Source organism: Protopterus annectens, chromosome 2.part0 (assembly GCF_019279795.1).
Source record: "Protopterus annectens isolate FY-2018-M chromosome 2.part0, PAN1.0, whole genome shotgun sequence".
NCBI classification, from domain to species: domain Eukaryota; kingdom Metazoa; phylum Chordata; order Ceratodontiformes; family Protopteridae; genus Protopterus; species Protopterus annectens.
Window position 1 is genome coordinate 1,014,834,740 of NC_056728.1, and position 13,928 is coordinate 1,014,848,667.

General features: G+C 41.7%; 1 protein-coding gene across 3 annotated transcripts in view; it reads right to left on the bottom strand.

Moving 5' to 3' along the window:
• The window catches only part of UNC5C (unc-5 netrin receptor C), a 1,141,364-nt gene that overhangs the window by 489,987 nt on the left and 637,449 nt on the right, over positions 1-13,928 (bottom strand). The gene's annotated exons all lie outside the window — the stretch shown is intronic.

The following is a 13,928-nucleotide window of genomic DNA, read 5'->3' on the forward strand; positions in this document are numbered from 1 at the left end:
TGTATTAATATTAATATTATACATTATTATTGGATAGCCTTTGTTAAGGCCCTTAAAGTAGCTGATAAGAAGTTGGCTGGTTGCAGTGATAATTAACTTATAGTCTGGGCAAAAGGGGGCATAGCTAGGAAACCTGTGCTAGCCTTTCTTAGGTGTGAGTGTGTGTGTAACTCAAACCTTAAAGAGTGTGTGTGTCAGCTACTTGGGCAGGGACACATAGCACTGGTTGGACAGAGAGGTTGGTGGAGGACTTGGCTTGGCCACTAAGCTGAGATCTCAACTCTATAGCTGTGCCAGTGGGGAGTCTTACTGGGGATCTGGAAAAAGAGGGAGAAACCAACCAAAGACTGACTGTGATCTCTGCATGCTCTTAATGGAAATTGCACTTGATGCAGAGAGATGCATCTGGAAATACTGTGTGTGTATCTGTCATCCTCTCAGTGTATGTCCCCTACTGGTGCCAGTGGTGAGGACTGAGGCTCCTTGATTACTGGTCCAGTGGTGGTTTGTCACAAGCTCTACCTTAGGAGAATCCTTTCCAAAAAAAAAACAGAAGCAATACACAGAAGAATTTCCATTAGGCAATACAGGAGTGCACTAAGAAATAGCTGGGACAGCTAAACTCACAGAGCATAAAATAGAGACAACAGTTGGAGTCATACCTCTCAACCGTCCAGATTTTTGCTTCATAGTTTTAGTCTGTTCCTCTAAACAGTTTTGGCTTTCCAGCAAATCACTGAGGATTTAAGTCACTAAACAATGACAGACATTTGAGTTTCAGACTGCATATCCTCCAGAAAATTAATGCCAGTGTAAACCCAATTATTCTAGCAATGTTCTAAGTTTATAACATCGATACTTAAAATTTATCCCTGTTTTTGGGCCTTTGTCTCCTCCCATTATTTTTGCTGCTATAGAGATTTTTTGTGCTAAGAGGTTGAAAGGTATGGCTTGAGTTCAGGTTACACTGACAGCTTACACAGTGCCAGAGTCAGAGGCAATCAGTTAAAGAAGTTCAGAAGATACGCAAACTAAGAATTAACAGAAGAGTCGAAGGGTGACTGCAGGAGGTCCACTAGTGACAGAGCTCCTGAATCTGGTAGAAATGTCAGGTTCTGTAACAACTTTATAAAAATGAATATCATTTATTTATTATTTATTGACATTTGATAACCGGGAAAGTCTGACTGGGAAGAAGCCCATTTTCAAAGCAGGCCTGAGGAGAAAAGCTAGAAATTATTACAAAACATTTTAAGAATAATAATTTTACAATCTTCAAAAATAAGACAAAAACACTTGTAGTTTAAATAAGTATAACAAATTAGATATTATATAAGAACATGGGTTAAGAATCGACACAAGGTATATGAAAATCGTTTAATGTTTAGAGAAATTTTTGACAGTTTGTAGAGAAATTAAAGAAAAGTTAGTGTAATACAAATAGGAATTGCAATATGAAGTGAGGGGAAATGTACAGTTGTGTACACTTCCCATAAATGTATAAGTTTGAGTGTATTCACTGTGGCAGTCATTACATTTGGGTTATCTGCTTGCAGTAGCCCTCAGTCGGCCTGATTAACAAAGTCTTGGGTCCTGCATCAGTTGCTGTCTCTTTTTCCGTGACGTCAGGTCGTCAGGGGTATAAAACATGCAGCCGACGCCATTACATCCGTTTTTCTTGCCCCTGATGTCACGTGCCCCCCTAATGGGAAGCAATTAAATATATAAAAAATACAAGGTTATACCTCCAACAAAAAAGCAAATACACCAAAAAGCTTTTAAGCATAGTAAAAGAAAATAGAGGTAAAGCCAAAAGAAGTAAGGGGGCTGGAGGGAGGGTAACCAGGAGTGCAACAGTGAATACACTCGAACATCTACATTTATGGTAAGTGTACACAACTGTACTATGTTCTTCGTGTTTCACTGTTGCAGTCATTCCATTTGGGTAGATTCCCAAAGCTAAAGTTGGGAGGAGGAATTTAAATATCATTAGGACCAGCTATAAGGCCCTGCAAGACTGCAGTGGCAAAGCCAGCTCTGGATTTAGAGAAAAAATGGTAAATGATAATGCTTGGTGAAAGTATGTACAGAACTCCAGGTAGCAGCTTCTAGGATGTCCCTGGTAGGGACACCTCTGAGAAAGGCTGTACAGGTAGATGCAGCCCTGGTAGAGTTGGGTCTGATACCCTGTGGGATAGGTTTTCCATGGTGCTTATAGCAGAAATGAATGCAATGGCATATCCATTTAGAAATGATTTGCTTTGAAATAGCCTTCCCCTCTGTCCCTGCAGCAAATGCCACCAGCAGTTGTTCAGATTTCCTTTGAGAAGAGCCACACTGGATACCACCTTGAAGTCCCCATGGACTATGATGTTTGCAGATGACATTGTGATCTGTAGTGAGAGTAGGGAACAGGTAGAGGAGACCCTGGAGAGATGGAGATATGCTCTAGAGAGAAGAGGAATAAAGGTCAGCAGGACTAAGACAGAATATATGTGTGTGAATGAGAGGGAGGATAGAGGAATGGTGAGGATGCAAGGAGTAGAGGTGGTGAAGGTGGATGAGTTTAAATACTTGGGATCAATAGTTCAGAGTAATGGTGAGTGTGGAAGAGAGGTGAAGAAGAGAGTACAGGCAGGATGGAGTGGGTGGAGAAGAGTGTCAGGAGTGATTTGTGACAGACGAGTACCAGTAAGAGTGAAAGGGAAGGTCTACAAGAGGGTAGTGAGACCAGCTATGTTATTTGGGTTGGAGACAGTGGCACTGACAAAAAGGCAGGAGTTAGAGATGGATGTGGCAGTGTTAAAGATGTTAAGATTTGCACTGGGTGTGATGTGCCAGAGCCATGGCCTCAAGCTAAATGCCAAAAAGTGTATAGTCATCCCCTTTGGCAAAAACAAAGTGCCCACAAATTATCACATAGGTGGTAATCCATTAAGTACAGAAGAAGTAATTAGGGACCTGGGGACCCAAGTTGATAGAAATCTCTCATTTGACAACCACGTGGCCAAAGTGGTTAGAAGAACATTTTATATAGCCCACCTAATCATGAAGGGATTCACATCTAGATCAGGGGAGGTCATCGTGCCTCTTTAGTCATCCCTCATCAGGCCCATAATTGAGTACAATGCCCCTTTTGGGATGTACCTTACTAGACACCTGCAGCAACTGGAAAGACCCCAAAAGTACCTCACCAAGAGGATCAAAGGGCTCAAACAGATGCCATATGCTGCCTGGTTAAAGAAACTCCAGCTTTACTCAGTGGCATACCGCCTGCTCAGAGGCGATCTGTGCCCGACGTATAAAGCCATGTCCAACCCGGAATTAATGGACATGCTGCACCTCAGAAAATCCAAATCCCATCGAGCTACGAGCTCGAGAAACTTGAACCTCAGCACTGAAATAAATAGGACATGCTGGAGGGACAGATTCATAACTCAGAGGCTCCCTTCACTCTGGAATAAAATCCCAGTCCAGGTTAGGCAGAGTCCCTCATTGACTCTCTTCAAGAGGAATCTTGATGAGTGGATGGGAGATCGTAGGTTTACCCCGGGTATCACTTCTGTGTCACTGTTAGACAGAGGCACAGTATACTAACCTCGGAAAAGGGCATAGCAAAATTAATTTAAAATGGGTGGCGAAAGCCAAACACACTCCGGCTAGGCTTATAAATGCCCTAGGGCAGATAGCCTAGTATGAACCTATGAACCTATGAACATATTAGGAATAAGTATATTACAGGGTCAGCCCAGGTGGAAGGTTTGAGACAAAGCCAGAAAGGCAAGATGACATTGGTTTGGACATGTGCTGAGGAGGGATGCTGAGTATATTAGGAAAAAGATGCTAAGGTTTAAGCTACCAAGTAAGAGGAAAAGAGGAAGGCCTAAGATAAGTTTTATGGATGTGGTGAGAGAGGACATGCAGGTGGTTCGTGTGACAGAGCAAGATGCAGAGGACAGTAAGAAGTGGAAACGGATGATCTGCTGTGGTGACCCCCTAATGGGAACAGCCAAAAGAAGACGATGATGATGACTGGATACCACCTTGAGCATGAAGGAGGGATTGGGTTTGAGGGACACCCTGTCCGCATGAAAGCTGATGAAAGGCTCCACTGCCATAAGGGCCTGTAATTCAGATACCCTTCTTGCTGAAGTGATTGCTAAAAGCAGCAGGGTTTTCCAAGAAAGAAATTTTAAATCTGCAGTAGCAGCTGGCTCGAAAGGAGCAAGAGTGAGTTTCTCCAAGACAAAGTTAAAGTCCCAGGCTGGAGAAGGAGCTCCCTGGGTGGCCTTTAATTGTTTGTCCCTCTGAGGAACTGCTTGAGCATTGGGTGAAGGAAGAGGGGAGGTTCTGTGTTATAATGAGCTGAAATGGCTGAGGTGTGAATTTTGATGGAGGAAAAGGACAAGCCATTGTGAAGCATCTCAGTTAACTATTGTAAAATCTGAGGTAAACTGGGCGCTGCTGTGCTCATCCCCTGAGACTGGTTCCAGGCATAGAATATTTTCCATTTTGCAGCATAAGATTTTCTAGTACTAGGCCTCCTTGCCTCTAAAATGATATCCATCACTGGTTTACTGAGGGATGGTAAAGGAGAGATTAGGTAATTAGCCAGGCTGCTAGGTTAAATGTTTGAAGCTGAAGGTGCAGAATCTGGTTCTCCTCCTGAGACAACAGGGAAGGAGTCTGAGGCAGGTGCCATGGGGTGAACCGTGACACACTGCTTAAGAGGGGGTACCATTGTTGGCGTGGCCAGTCTGGTGCAATCAAAATCGTCCTTGGCTTGTCTTGTTTGATCTTTAGTAGTACTTTGGAAAGCAGAGGCAGGGGAGGAAAGGCATAAACTGATAGGTTTTTCCAGCTGAAGGACAGCTTGTCCACTTTCCAAGCTTGTTTGTCAGGAATCCTTGTGCAAAATTTGTCCAATTGATAGTTCTGGGGGGAGGCAAACAGGTCTATATCTGGGCTCCCCCATTTGCTTGTCAACATGTTGAAAATCCTTGGTTCCAGTTTCTACAAGTGTGGGACCATGAGGTTTCTGCTTAGTCCATCTGCCAGTGTATTTAGTTTTCCTGGCAGGAATTGAACTTGTAGATTCACTTGGTAGCTCAAGGCTGTGTTCCACAATGCCATGGCTAGTCTGCAGAGGGGGTAAGAATGTGTACCCCCCCCTGCTTGTTTATGTACCACATAACAGTGGTGTTGTCCGTCTTTACCATTAGTTGTCCTGGAAGAATGTGTTCCTTGAAGGCTGTCAGAGCATTCTGTACAGCTAACATTTCTTTTTGATTGATATGCAGGTGCATTTGACTTGGGTTCCATTTGCCCTGAATGCACTTCCCTGCCATGTGAGCCCCCCCATGCATAGTCTGATGCGTCTGTTGCTAGGGTTTGGGTGGCAGAGGGTAGTGTGAATGGTAGTCCCTTGTTTTAGTGGCAGGCCTCTGCCCACCAAAGGAACTCTAGGCATAGGCAAGGTATGATAGAAATCATTGCTTCTAGATCCTGTGAATGTTGACACCATAGGCTTTTTAGATACCATTGTAATTTCCTCATATGCAGTCTTGCATATGGAATTAGAAGAATGCAGGAGGCCATAAAGCCCAAGGCTTGCAATACTTGCCTTGCAGATAACAGGGTTTTTTGTGGCCACTTGTTTGAAGTAGGTTGGCAAATGAATCTGTTTCTCTAGCGTGAGGAAAGCCATCTGGGAAGTTGTATTCAAGCTTGCTCCCAGGAATATGATTTGTTGACAGGGTATCAGCTGTGATTTATTTTCATTTATGGTGTACCCCAGACAAGTCAGCACCCTTTGTACAAAGGCCAGATGATTCAGAAGTATGTCCTGGCTTTATGCCTGAATTAGACAATCATCCAGGTATGGGTATATTTGAATATTTCTTTGCCTGCAAAATGCAATGACTGGAGCTAGGCACTTTGTGAATACCCAAGGTGCAGTAGATAAGCCAAAGGGCAGTGCAGAGAACTGATAGTGCATGTAGCCTGCTTTGAAGCGTAGGTATCTTCTGCAAGATCCCCTGATTGGGATGTGCAGGTATGCCTCCTTTAAATCGAGTGTTACCATTCAGGCATCTTTGCCTAGCATAGGAAACAACTGGTGAAAAGTCAGCATCTTGAATTTTTGAATCACCAAAAAGGTGTTTAGAGTAGGAAGGTCCAGGATAGGATGCCATGAATTGTCTTTTATGGGTACCAGGAAAAGTCTTGAATAGAAACTTTGTCCCTTTTCCTCTTCTGGTACCAACTGAATAGCCCCCATGCTTAAGAAGAAAGTACTTGCTTTTGGGCCTCTGCCCACGGATTTGGGGGTAGATCTGGCCACCCGCTTGGTGTTGGTAATGTGTGGAAGTGAAATCTGTATCCTTGGGACACTATATTTAAGACCCATTTGTCCTGGGTAATGAGTTCCCAGTTTTTGGCCTGCAGACCAATCTTTCCGCCTAACGAAGCATTCAGTTGAGAAGTGCTTGGAAGTTTTAAAAGCAAGTCATTGGAATTTCCATAGGGGGGAGTCTTACTACTCCCAGATTTGGATGCGGAAGCCTCCGACTGCTTAGTCTTGTGCGTACCCTGGGACTGAAACCTGGGGTTTCTGCTGTGTTTGGGTTTGGATTGAGAAGACCTGGAATGGGCTGGAAAGGAGCAGTTCTTAGAGGGCCAATACCTACTAAATCTTGGAGGCTGAACTTGCAAGAAATCTTTAACAGTTTGCATAGATTTAGCCTTATCTTCCATCTTTTTAAGAACTTCCTCGGCTTTGTTGCCAAACAGGTGGTCCTGATTTAAGGGAGCATCCAACAGTTTAGCTTTAACATGATCAGGCAAAGATTGCTCCTTAAGCCAAGCATGGCTTCTAAGTTCAGACCCAGTGACAGCAGCCCTGCAAGAGGCCTCTAATGAATCAAATACACACTGCAAAGCATGTTTTCCAACCTGTTCAGCATAATGCATTAAATCCTGTAATTCTTTATTTTCAGCTCAGTCAGGAATCAACATCATTTTCTGTTTAAGCAATCCATTAACATGTTGATGCTTTAACATATGAAACTGACAGTTTAAGGCCCTAATGGCCAAGGTTGCAGAAGGGTAAACCTTCTTACCCCATCTAGCCAGTGCCCTGGAGTCTCTATCAGAAGGGGTAGGATTTTTAGCAGTAGAAGCCTTAATGCCCTTGGGTCCCTGTGAAATAGTCTCTGGATCCACAATAGGATTTTTAAATAGGAACTTGTGAGAATCAGGGACCCTGTATCAGAAGGGGTAGGATTTTTAGCAGTAGAAGCCTTAATGCCCTTGGGTCCCTGTGAAATTGTCTCTGGATCCGCAATAGGATTTTTAAAAAGGAACTTGTGAGAATCAGGGACCCTGTAAAATCTATCAGGGTTTCTGGGAGCAGGAGGTAAAGAATCAGGGGCCAAACTAGATTCCGAAAAGGCATCATCAACAATGTCTAGTACAGGAGGTATAGCTAAAGGCCTATGCTGAGGCAGGAGTAAGAAATCCCTAAGCTTCTTTTTTGAATCAGAAAAATCCTGGCTTTCCCAGTGGAAATGCTCCCTTAGAGTGTGCAAGGTTTCACCAAAAGAAAAATCCTCTGGAGGGAAGCAGAGGGAATAGAGTCCCCTGCATAAGAATCCTCATAAGTAGATAAGGGCAAATTAAGATCATCTGAAGAATCAGAAAAATCAGGATCCTGGTCAGAGGATTCATAAACAAATTCAGTCCTAGGTCTCTTAGAAGGAGTGGTTGGATTCCCCTGATTAGAGTTAAAAGATCTTCAACCATTCTTATCATTTGTTTTTTAGGCATAGAGGCCTGAGCATGCGGCCTGGGCATCGGTTTCTTTAGGCATGGTTCGAGGTTTAGGCCTTAAAGAAGGAGGCATCGGTTTAATATGCAAGTCCGTAGGCCTGAAAACACCCTCAGAAGCCGGTGCCTGCACAGCGACTCCGGACCCATCCAAGGTAGAGACATCTGCAGGTTCCACAGTTAAAGCATCTAGCGGCATACCAGACTTCGAATGGGTCTCAGTAGAGGCCTGCGAATTAGAAGTGGCGGGTATCAGGGGCTGCGAAAGTGCCTCACTGAGTACCAGTGAACTGGCGACTGGCTTAGGAGAAGCATTGGCAGCTTTGGACCTAGGCGGCTTGTCTCTGTCTTTATCTTTGCATTTTTTCAAAATACCGGTAGTCGGACGGCTAACCGATGACATTTCTGGATAATTGAACTAAGAACTGTAATATTTAGAGGTGAAAATATACCGACGACGGATAGTGCATTGATTAAATAAGGCACAAAACCGACAGCAAGGTACATCGTGGTCAGGACCTAGGCAAGGAATACAGTACGAATGAAAATCTTTGTGAGGTATTTGCTTTCCACAAGAAATGCAAATATTAACTTTTACTGACATCGGTAAGGAGCAAGAAAAAGTTTCCCCAACAGGGTACTTAGCTTTAGTTGAAGACTTTGGTTCTGAAACTCGAAAACGAACATTTCAGGAGTCGGCCGACTGGCACTTGCGAAATGCTTATGCTTCGGGCACCGCACAGCAAGAAAGCCTGATGTAATGGCGTCGGCTGCATGTTTTATACCTCTGACGACCTGACGTCATGGAAGAAGAGACAGCAACCGATGCAGGACCCAAGACTTTGTTAATCAGGCAGACTGAGGGCTACTGCAAGCAGATAACCCAAATGTAATGACTGCAACAGTGAAACACGAAGAACATCAGGCTTATAGTACATTTAGAGAGAAAGTCAAAGAAGAGAAATAGATAGCAGTAAGGAAGTAAGTGAAAAAGGGAGAGTAAGGAGGTATAAGGAATGAAAAGGCATTTGTTCACATTTGGGGATATAGATTATACTGGTTTTGAGTAAGAACAAAGACTCATATTATCTAGGAAGTCTTTCAGAATGGTTTTGAAAGATGGAAGGGTGGGTATAAACCTGATGGATACAGGTAAGGAGCTCCAGGCCTTAGCAACCTTGTACAAGTACAGACAATACCCATCAGATTTTTTAGGTTTATAGACAGGAGGTTTTGGTCACTGGATTGCAATGATCGGCTGGAAACATAGTTGCGTAGAATGTTTATAGTACTGGACAGGCAGATGGATGCTGGATAGTTTTATAGGTGGTAAGAAGTTGTGTATATTTCAGTTGATGTGGGAGTTATAACCAATTTAGGCTTTTCAGTGCTACACAGTGGTGGGTTCCAAAAGGGGTATATGTTGCAAACTTAGCAAATTTGTTACAGCATTGCTCAAGTTTCAGTTTTTGTGAAGCTTGGAGGTTAACAGAATCTAATAAAAGTAGGATAGTTAACATTAGACTTAATAAAGAGTATTTGAGAATATATTTTTCCCTTCCGGTAAAGAAGAACATAGCTTTTGTAAACCATGAAGGTTTACATCATTACACAGTGCTACAATTTGGCCTACATAGAGACACAGCCAGCTTCCTAACAGATAAAGTGCTGCCCCCCCCCACTCGAAATATGCTGCTGCAAACTTAAGTGATATGGTCATCCATCCAGAGGACCGGGAGTCTCATTTCCTAAAACCGCTGGCTGTGTTTGAGAATTCATATGGCACACTTTATTGAGAATGCTAAAAAGAGTACGTTGGGCATGGTAAAAGAAAATATCTGGAATATTTTACAAGAAAAGGGGTAGAAAAACTACAGCTAGAAAAGATAAAGGTTGCAAATAAAACTGGCTTATACCATTCACTAAAAGACAGATGAATGCTTTCTTTGGATGGCATGGGTACTACATAAATGTCCCTATTTTTGCAACTGCTGCCTTAGATAAGGAAAACTCTTAGTTTTTGTTGAATAGTCGAGATGGGAGCTATTGATGATATAGCCTGAGGGAAGTGCAAAGAATTTTGGGGAGCTGGTGGAGTAAACACACATTTAAAAGTCACATTTGACTGTGAATCTTATTTGTAAGGTATTAAAAATATTGTTAACATTTTATGGAACTGACTGAGAAGATCCAAATGGTCTATCTTTAAATCTGATTCTTCAAATAAGCCCGTGTTTTTTTTTTTTTTTTGTTACATATTTTGTATCTGCAGTGGTTTACAAGAATTGACTATATATATATATGTATATATATATATATATATATATATATATAGCTATATGGGGGCATATCTTTTTGCCGCAGTTTCCTTTCATCTAAGAGTGAGAAAGCCAGAACACCTGAAAGAAATTCAACTTGTTGAACCTTTCTCACACTAAGACTGTGGTACAGTGGAGATCTGGGAATTTGCCCTTTCCCCACTGTAATGTGATCTCAGAACTGCTGTATATATATATATATATATATATATATATATATATATATATATATATATATATATATATATATATATATAAAAGTAGTGGGGACGGCAGGGGATTGCCTTCATGCCAAAACACTAACTTTGTGTTTTCTTTCAATCTATTAGTATATTTATAGTAATTAGCAGTTTTTTAAGTAGCTGGGGGTGGGGGCCAGAGACCACAAGTTATGTCTCAGAGCATGAGCTGTATGCTGTCAGTGTTTTTTAAATATATATATTTTTTGTAGATCTTTTTATGGTCAATTTACTGAAGCTTTGGTTAACTATATATAGATAGACATAGATAGCTATGTAGATGCACACACACACACACACACACACACACACACACACACACACACACACACACACACACACACACACATACACACACACACACACACACACACACACACACACACGCACACACACACATGTATACATATGAACTGATACTACAATTACAAGGATCTATAGTGAAATGAAAACATGGATAAAAATCCTGGCAAATCCAAGATAAGATTTCTACCTATGCCACCAGAAGCATGAGGCAGAAAAACAGAGTCATTCCTTAATCAGAATGCAAAACATTTGACTCTTAATTTGTTACTGATAAATGATGACAAATGATACAGCCCTCTGCAGTGATTTGGACAATTGCAGTCAGTGTTTAAACCTGGTTAGACATAGACATCTATAAAGGGGCTACTATGGCAAATAATATGCATGGTTTGTATACGTATTAATGTTCCATTACTGCATCAATGCACAGCAGATTTAGCTACAAGTTACATATGCTGAAGGATGAAATCAGGATGCTGCTGTTGGACATGTGAATGTCAGAAACATGCTGAGGTGACAGGTAGGATCACGAGTCTATGAAGCAGAATTAACATGTAGTGATTTGGAAGTACAGTTGAAATAATAGAACTAAAAGATGGCAGCTGACACTTTCAAGCTTATCACTTATTACCTCGAACAGTGCAGACCAATTTCTTCCAACCTAGACAGCCGCTCAGTTCTACTGAAAACAGAGGAATGTAGTCCTTGTTTTCTTTTTTTTCATTTTTTTTTAACTAAGCACTAGAAGTCACATCCCACAACATCATTAGACGTTTCAGTCCTACTGTTCAATGTATGGTGTACCTTAATCCCTGAAAAGTAAACTGCAAATCCACCCAAACTGCCATTACTTTTCTGTTCTGCCACACTGTATGCTTCCTGTCCATCCATACACACACACACACACACACACACACACACACACACACACACACACACACACACACACACACACACACACACATGCACAGACACACACAGACACACACACACACGCACACACACGCACACACGCACACACACACACACACACACACACACACACACACACACACACACACACACACACATGCACACACACACACGCACAGACACACACACACACACACACACACACACACACACACACACACACACACACACACACACACACACACACACACACACAGACACACAAAGACACACACACACACACGTGCACACACACACACACACACACACACACACACACACACACACACAGACACACAGACACACACACACACACAAACAGTTGATAACACGACTTGGTCGTTTTGCATGCAACTAAGGAACCTACTCCCTAATGAACTATGCTGGAGCTACCAGAATGCTTACATTTGTCTTTCAAAGAGAACTGCCCCAATTCTCCTAAATTTATATGATGGACAGTAAGCTGCCCACTTCACTTCTGGAGTAACTTATCGAGAGGGCTGTGCTTCTGTTCTAAAGAGCTGATTATGCTTCATCGCAACAGGCAAACTAGAACGCTGTGAATAAGCTTTACATTTTGCTGAGCCTAGGCAGTCTCTACCACATGACTGGTCTTTGACGTTGACAAAAATGAATCCATCTTCTGCTGCTCATACCGGTATACATGATCCCAACCTGAGAAGCACTGACCTACATAACTAAACATAGATTTCAAACTCTTTGAAGATTTGTTTTTGATATTTTTTTTTGCATCATATTGAATTTTTTTTGTTTGTTTTATGAGAGACTGGCAGGAACAGTCTGTAAAATTTTGTGATGTTAGCCAGTTTCCTCTCTCAAGATGTTCAGTACTTATTTATATGGCTACAAACCTTTCATAATATCCTGCAGTAAATATATTTAGTATTTCAGTTCTTGTTTAAAATTACAAAACATAATGATTTATACATATATTGACTCTTCCAGCCAGTACACTCATCAGCATTGGACAGACAAAATCACAGACTCTATAATCCTCTATTTTCTATTTCTGCTGCAGTTATCATTTGACAGTGTTAGCGGCAAGGGAGACAATCAATAAAACATCATGGAATATCTGACTTGAAAATGCTTTAGAAGGTTAGTACATCTCTTCAATTTAGTCTTCATGAAGATTAAGTGATGGGTGACAGTATATCTTAAGCTTAGCCTTCAAGACAGAAGCAGGGAATGTTAAATCGTAAGGTCTCCTATAATCCGAGCTCTGCACTATTTTCTCTTGCACTTTCTTTTGATACAGGCTCCAAAGCTCCTTGTCTGAAAAGGGATGCTGCTGATGATGAAAATTAGGCTGGAGACAGGCAGACAGACAAACAGACTGCACTTCCAAGTAACGCTTTGGGAACAACAACATAATGTTAATCCTCTGCTGCTCAGTCTCTCGGTGATCAGACAAGCAAACACATCTATCAGAATTTGCAGAAGGAGAATTAACCATTACCTTAACTGAAATCATTTAGCTGACATTAAGCTTTAACCTTCCTTAATCTCCAAGAAGTAAAAAGCTGACAGAATTTATTCCTTTTTCTATTTGCTACGTGAACTGGAGCTTAACACAATGACAGCCTGTATAGTTCAGCAGTAATTAATGGTCATTTAAAATATTTTCTGGGCAAGATTTAGCTCACTCCATGCCTCAAGCTATCAGTTAGTTCATATGCCATAGAGTAAGAAGAATGTCTGCAAAAGAATAAAAGCTACACACCTAGTAGCTAGCTGGAGATCAGCCTCCACACACACACACACGCACGAGTGCACGCGCGCACATGCGCGTACACACACACACACACACACACACACACACACACACACGCACACACACACACACACACACACACCAGAGAATGACAACAACCAACAAAATATAAAACCAACATGTAACATTCCCTTTCCCTAGGACAATAAATTTAGGTTACTGCAGAGATCACAATGAAATGATACATTCAGGTAGCCACCTTTTTAAATGTTGTACTCTATGCACTTAAAAGAATAGATGCAGGAACTATAAATGTCTGCCTGCAGTCAGTAAAGAAGTATGCTGTTAATGTAACAGCCTAGAATTCTTGCTTTTTTTTCTGCAGGGAAAATAACATAACAGTTTTCCCTCCTCACATATTCTTGTTAACTGCTGTTTTATATTATTAGAAAATTGCTGGAAGAAAAAAATCCAGGTTTCTTATCTATGCATCAGTGGCAACCATGCTCTGAGGTAGTTACGTTATCAAACCGTGGAAATCAGAGCTGGAAC